A 6,181-nucleotide genomic window follows, 5' to 3' on the forward strand; every position below is an offset into this window, starting at 1 on the left:
TACACATTGCTTCAATAAGAATCGACTGTAATTGTAAACAACATACATTAGTAGTCTTTACAAATTACAAACAAAAATTGTCTCCAACCTCTATCTTTCCTCATTAACACAAGTCAAACACTCAAAACTCATCATCCTGTTATGAAGCTGCCTTTTCCAATTTCACCTAAAACGCAACCAACATTCATCAAAAAACCAAAAAAATCCCACACTTTTTATAACAATCCATCAAGAACCAACAAGTTTATACCTTTTTCAGATACTTTTTGTGAAGTTTCATAGCCCCCGAGCAAGATTTCTTAGCATCCAAATTCCCAGAAGTGTCATTCAATATCTGTAAAAAAAGATGAATCAATCAATCAATAAACACATCATCATGATGAAAATGTTGAAGGAAACTTTTGTGTTGTTAAGAAATGAAACAAAAAAAAGGTTTGACCTTGACAACATCATCGAGTCCCTTGGCTTCTGTGAGCAATTTGACACTTTTCTCCTTGAGGACACTTGCAACAAGAAACACAGAAATGGGGAGAGTTTCTTCATCTTTAGCCCCACTTCTCAAAATTTCCCTTTCAAATTTGCCACATTGTCGTGATGATTTTGGTTTTGCTTTAGCATCTTCAGGTCTATCAGAATCGGGTTCCTCATATAAATTGTAAAGATCAGGATCATACTCCAAAGCCCACATCATCTGTTTCAAATTCATTAAGTCATGTATTGAGTAAAGTGGCTGAATGAATAATGATGTTTGTCTGAATAAAGTTTGATGTCTTTATAAGGTTATTATTATTATTATTATTTATTACCTCCCATAAATACAAAGAATCACCAAAAGAAAGTTCTCTTCTAAACAAAACCATAAGCATTCCGAATGCGAATAAATAATCACTACCACCTAGGTGATCTGCATTCGTGTTAATATTAGTTTTTTTTAGCATTTTTATTATTATAAAAAGAAAATGTAAAAAAGTTAAAAATTTATTAAGAAAGTACCCAAATGTTGATGAAGCTTAGGGTCAACAACTTGAATAACATTTGCTAAATTGCAAAGTTGTGACTCAACCCCAACAGATACCCCTCCGCATTTGAAATTCCCTCTCTTCAAACCCATAAATAAAATCACATTTAATTTCTTGAAATACAATCATTAAGTCATTACTCATAGCTTTAGAAATGATAATACGTTAGGTTAACTATATATATATATATATATATATATATATATACACACACACACACCAATCTACGCATTAAACGTTCAAAGCACCAAAATGCATCTGCTTCATCTTCAAGAAGCATAATCATAGGAGTAAAAAGATCACTCATTCCTGTTTTGATAAGTTTACAAAACATACAAATCATAATTAGAATCTTTCACATACCATTTTCAAAAGGGTGTTACAAAATATAATAATAATAAAAAAAACCTTCAAGAAAAAGAAAAATTTTAATGATCAAATCAACATCCACCTTGACCATAACCGACTTCTTTATCAAACCAAGCATACACGGAAAGAACATCCCACAATTTTGACAAGTTCTCCTGTTTTTCATAAAACACAAGTGTCCTATCTGTTCGAACCACATCAAGACCTATTATAAATAGTAAAATCCAAAGATAAAAAAACACTACATTATAATGATTCAACAATGTTGAAACTTGAAAATGAAATGATTTTAAAACATGTACATGATGGAATCTTTATATATCAACCTATTTGATGTAGGGTAAGTTTCCACTGGATTATCTTATTGTCTTCTTCCTTTGGGACAGATATTTCTTTGCCTGAATTAACTACAATATATGAAATGTATGCATTAGTAAAAGTGTAAAACCGTTTAAACAACTATTAATTTGTGACATTTGTCAAAAGGGGAAAAAAAGATTACTTGTTGCTTGAGTTGTTGGTGTCATAAGTTTCTCAGGGTTTGCTTCTAGAAGCAATATTGGATCTTAGGTTGGGGTTCCATCTTCTGTTATTACAGGAGCAGTTATAAACTTGCCACTTCCAACAAGTGGAAACATGTATGGGCATAATTCTTTTAGTCTTCCATATTCTTCTCTAAAATCATAAAAACGAATATATATATATATATATATATATATATATATATATATATATATATATATATATATATATAAGTGATCATCATAAAAAAAGAATTATAAAGAGAAAATACTTAAAACCTTCTTGTTAGGCGTATCTCTTTTCTCTCCTCATATGTACTCTTTGGATCAAAACAACCGAGTAAAAATTCCCATACTTCTCCTCTGATTGTTGGATGTATCCCCTGATTTATATCAACGATTCAACAAAAAATGTCAAATTAAGTACACATTTAATAGAAATTTCAAATTTACGTTAGTAATTTGGTTGGGAAAATAAAAACGTACACCACGATAAATTCGACCAAGGGTTTGGCCTATATCAAGATGACCTTCTAGACTGAATGCTGATTGCTACTTCCTTACACTAAGAGTCTTCCCCGACTAGATAAACATTTTACGAATTAGAAGCCTTAAACAGAATCAATTTAAAACGTTAGGATAAATCAAATTCCAATTTGTAATGTTAAACATGTTCGTCGTCTTCCTCGTAGATCCAACATCAAAAAAAGAACTTTTAGCAAATAGTAAAACTGATTGGTGTATATATATATATATATATATATATATATATATATATATATATATATATATATATATATATATATATAAAGAGATGAGTTTACCTTGATTTTAAATTTGGTTTTAGGAACATCGGTGCATTCAACTCGAACTTCATGGAATGAATCTGTCGGAATCCCTAGGTCTTTCCACAATATATTCATCCTCTCTTGTTAACTTATCTCTCCAAACAAAACTTGAAATTCGTGATTTTTTTCTTTTATGTTCTTTGAATCGATCTAATTCATTCAAAAATGGTACACCCCGAACCCTAAAACATCTGACGAAACACAACCCAGATGAGATCTTGGTGGGAATACCCAAAGCGACAAACTTTTTTTCTTGTTTTCTCTTCCTTTTCGTTATCAATTATGGGGTTTGTTTGTCTGTTTTCTCTTTGTCGATTTGAGCGGAGTTGGGTATATGTTCTTCATTCTGGATGGGTGGAGGCGGTGGTGGTGGTGGTGGTCGGATGGTGGTGGTAAAATGAGCGGAGTTACCGCATTTTCTGATCTGCTAAAGCTTTTTCTGAGAAGAATATCATCATTCTCAAATAATTGCATGATTTGGCTGCTTCTGTGTCGAGTTATGGAGCGCAAAAGATGTAAGAACGTAGGATCGAGGAATGTGAGATCCGGCCACCGTGTTTGGCAGGGAGGACTCGTTCAGTCGTTCGTCGCATCTCATTTTATTAAAGCTGCGGAAAATCGATGGAGACAAGAAGGTCGGAGGAGGAAATGAGTGTTTTGATTGCACGCTCCTGTGCGCACGTGTTTGATGCGAGGAGTTTGAGCATGAGTCGTCTAGTTGACCCATTCATAAAAGGTGCCGTCGTCTTCGGGTGTTGCTATTAGCACCCGATTTATGGGTAAAAAACACCGTTAAAAACTATTTTGATTTTGACTTTGGTAAAATAATTTAATTTAATGTGACTTAAAATAATAAATACGGTGTTTTGATTTTATTCCAACCTTATCAAACAATCAATTTATATAAATTCAATAATTTTAACATTTTTATCCTTATAGTTAAAATATATATTTACTTTATATCCTTTTCTATTTAAAAAAATTTATTTTTAGTCCTTCTTACTTTAATTTAGTATATATTGATACTTCAACTTTTTCACACATTATATATATATATATATATATATATATATATATATATATATATATATATATATATATATATATATATATATATATATATATATATATATATATATATATATATACACACGCACATAAATGGTCCCTATGATTTGGGGTAATATACAAGTTAGGTCCCTAAATTTTTTCTTAACTCGGACAGTCCCTATTAGATCTTTTTGTTGTACGCTTAATCCGACCTAAAAAGATTTTTATTATCTTATTAACTATTTCAATTAATATTTTATGTACACATAACTATATTTATATTTATGGTCATTTAACTTACCCCATCGGTTAAGGAATAATCGTAGATTAATACGAGCTTAATCAGTATAGAAATTAAAACAAAATATTTATATGAAAATAATCAAAGATAAAAAAAATATAATAATTGGCCATGCTCCTCTTTGCTTCGAGAATAGACGAGGATGTCATCGATAAATACAATGACGAAGTTGTCAAGGAACGGTCGACAGATTCGATTCATTAGGTCCATAAATGCGGCAGGTGCATTTGTTAGACCGAAGGGCATTACGATGAATTCATAATGTCCGTAGCGGGTTCGGAAAGCGGTTTTAGGAATATCCTCTTCTCGGACTTTGAGTTGGTGGTATCCGGACCGTAGATCTATTTTAGAAAAATAACTCGCTCCTTGGAGCTGGTCGAATAGATCATCGATTCGTGGGAGTGGGTAGCGGTTTTTAACAGTGAGTTTATTTAACTCTCTGTAATCGATGCACATTCTGAAAGATCCGTCCTTCTTTTTGACAAAGAGCAGCGGAGCTCCCCATGGCGAGTAGCTAGGTCGGATAAATCCCTTGTCCAGAAGCTCACTGAGTTGGCTGGACAATTCCTGCATTTCAGCAGGAGCCAACCCATATGGTGATTTAGCGAGAGGGGTCGCTCCTGGAACAAGGTCGATTCGGAACTCAACTTGTCTCTCTGGGGGTACTCCAGGAAGATCTTCAGGAAACACGTCCGGGAATTCACACGCTACCGGAATATCCTGGATGTTAGTTTCTTCTTTGGTCTTGTCCACTATGCGAGCCAAGAACGCCAAATTGTTCTTTCGCAGATGTTTTTGTGCTTTGATGCACGAGATAAGACGAAGATTCGTACTAGGTTTGTCTCCGTAAATTACTAGGGTTTCGTGATTCGGGAGACGAAGGCGAACGGCCTTCTCGTGGCACATAATCTCAGCATGGTGGGGGCTTAACCAATCCATGCCGATAATCACATCGAAACTCCTAATTGATACTGGCATTAGGTCTATTCGAAAAACGTGCTGGTTAAGGGTTAGAGTACATCCGATGTAGATCTCCCCAGTGGATTCGGTTTTCCCATTGGCCATTTCCACCGTATAGGTTTCATTTAGCTTCTGGGGTTATTGCTTTAATAAATGTTTAAACTTCTCGCTCACGAAACTTCGCTCCGCTCCGGTATCAAATAAGATGCATGCATAAGTGTGGTTTAGGAGGAACGTACTGGTCACAACTGTGGGGTCCTGAACTGCATCACTCTGACCCATAGTCAGCATTCTTCCTGCTCCTCTGTTTCCTGAGTTGTTGTTAGGGTAATCTCGGCGGAAATGCCCCGTCCTTCCACACCCGAAGCAGGTGTGGCTAGGCCCTGCATTATTGCCGCCGGCATTGGTGTTGTTATTATTGCGGTAGTTGTTGTTGTTGTTGTTGTTGTTCTGGTTGTTTCCCTGACTCTGGTTCTGAGGAGGGTATGTCCTGCAGAACCTTGCAGTGTGTCCCCTTTGGTTGCAACTGGTGCAATGGAGTTCCCTGCATTCATCGTGATGGTGGAGGCCGCACTTATTGCATTTGGGAAGATTACCGGAATAAGGTCTGGAAGCATTTGAAGTGGCTGAGGTTGGAGCATGTGGTGCGGCTGAGACCGGTGTGGTAACAGCATTAACCGCCACTGTCTGCTGCTTCTTGGAGGTGTCGGGGCCCTGGCGCCCCTTCCTTTTATTGTTCTTTCTCCTCTTGCCATCACCGTCCTTCGTCTTCTCAGCCTCCACTGGCTTCTCTCCCTTCTTGCTGTTATGGTCATACAACCTTTTTACCAATCTTTTCACACTATCAAATGTTTCGGGGTTTGCAGCTATCACATTCCCTTGAATTGGTGATGTGAGTCCCCAGATGAATCGCTCAATCTTCTTTCCTTCCGAGGTGATCATACCCGGGCACAGCAGAGATAGTTCGCTAAATCTCGATATGTAGGCATCGATATTCGCGTTCTGCACAGTGAGGTTCCATAGCTCTTGCTCCATCTTCTGTATTTCGCCTCGTGGGCAGTACTCAGCCATTAACATTTCTTTCATCTCTGTCCACGGCATAGAGTTGGCTAC

The 6,181-nt window shown here is 36.1% G+C and overlaps 1 pseudogene across 1 annotated transcript; it reads right to left on the reverse strand.

Annotated features, from left to right (window-relative positions):
• On the reverse strand, window positions 1–3,250 carry LOC145047750 (rab GTPase-activating protein 22-like; annotated as a pseudogene). The gene is made up of 12 exons (XR_013682393.1): window positions 2,734–3,250; window positions 2,396–2,491; window positions 2,189–2,292; window positions 1,846–2,063; window positions 1,715–1,759; window positions 1,471–1,593; window positions 1,240–1,328; window positions 994–1,099; window positions 807–904; window positions 440–691; window positions 251–334; window positions 1–166 (listed from the first exon to the last, which is right to left on the reverse strand). The product of XR_013682393.1 is annotated as a rab GTPase-activating protein 22-like (transcript).
• Window positions 3,251–6,181: the final 2,931 nt, after the last annotated feature.

Source organism: Lactuca saligna, chromosome 1 (genome assembly GCF_052625555.1).
Source record: "Lactuca saligna cultivar CGN05327 chromosome 1, ASM5262555v1, whole genome shotgun sequence".
NCBI classification, from domain to species: Eukaryota; Viridiplantae; Streptophyta; class Magnoliopsida; order Asterales; family Asteraceae; genus Lactuca; species Lactuca saligna.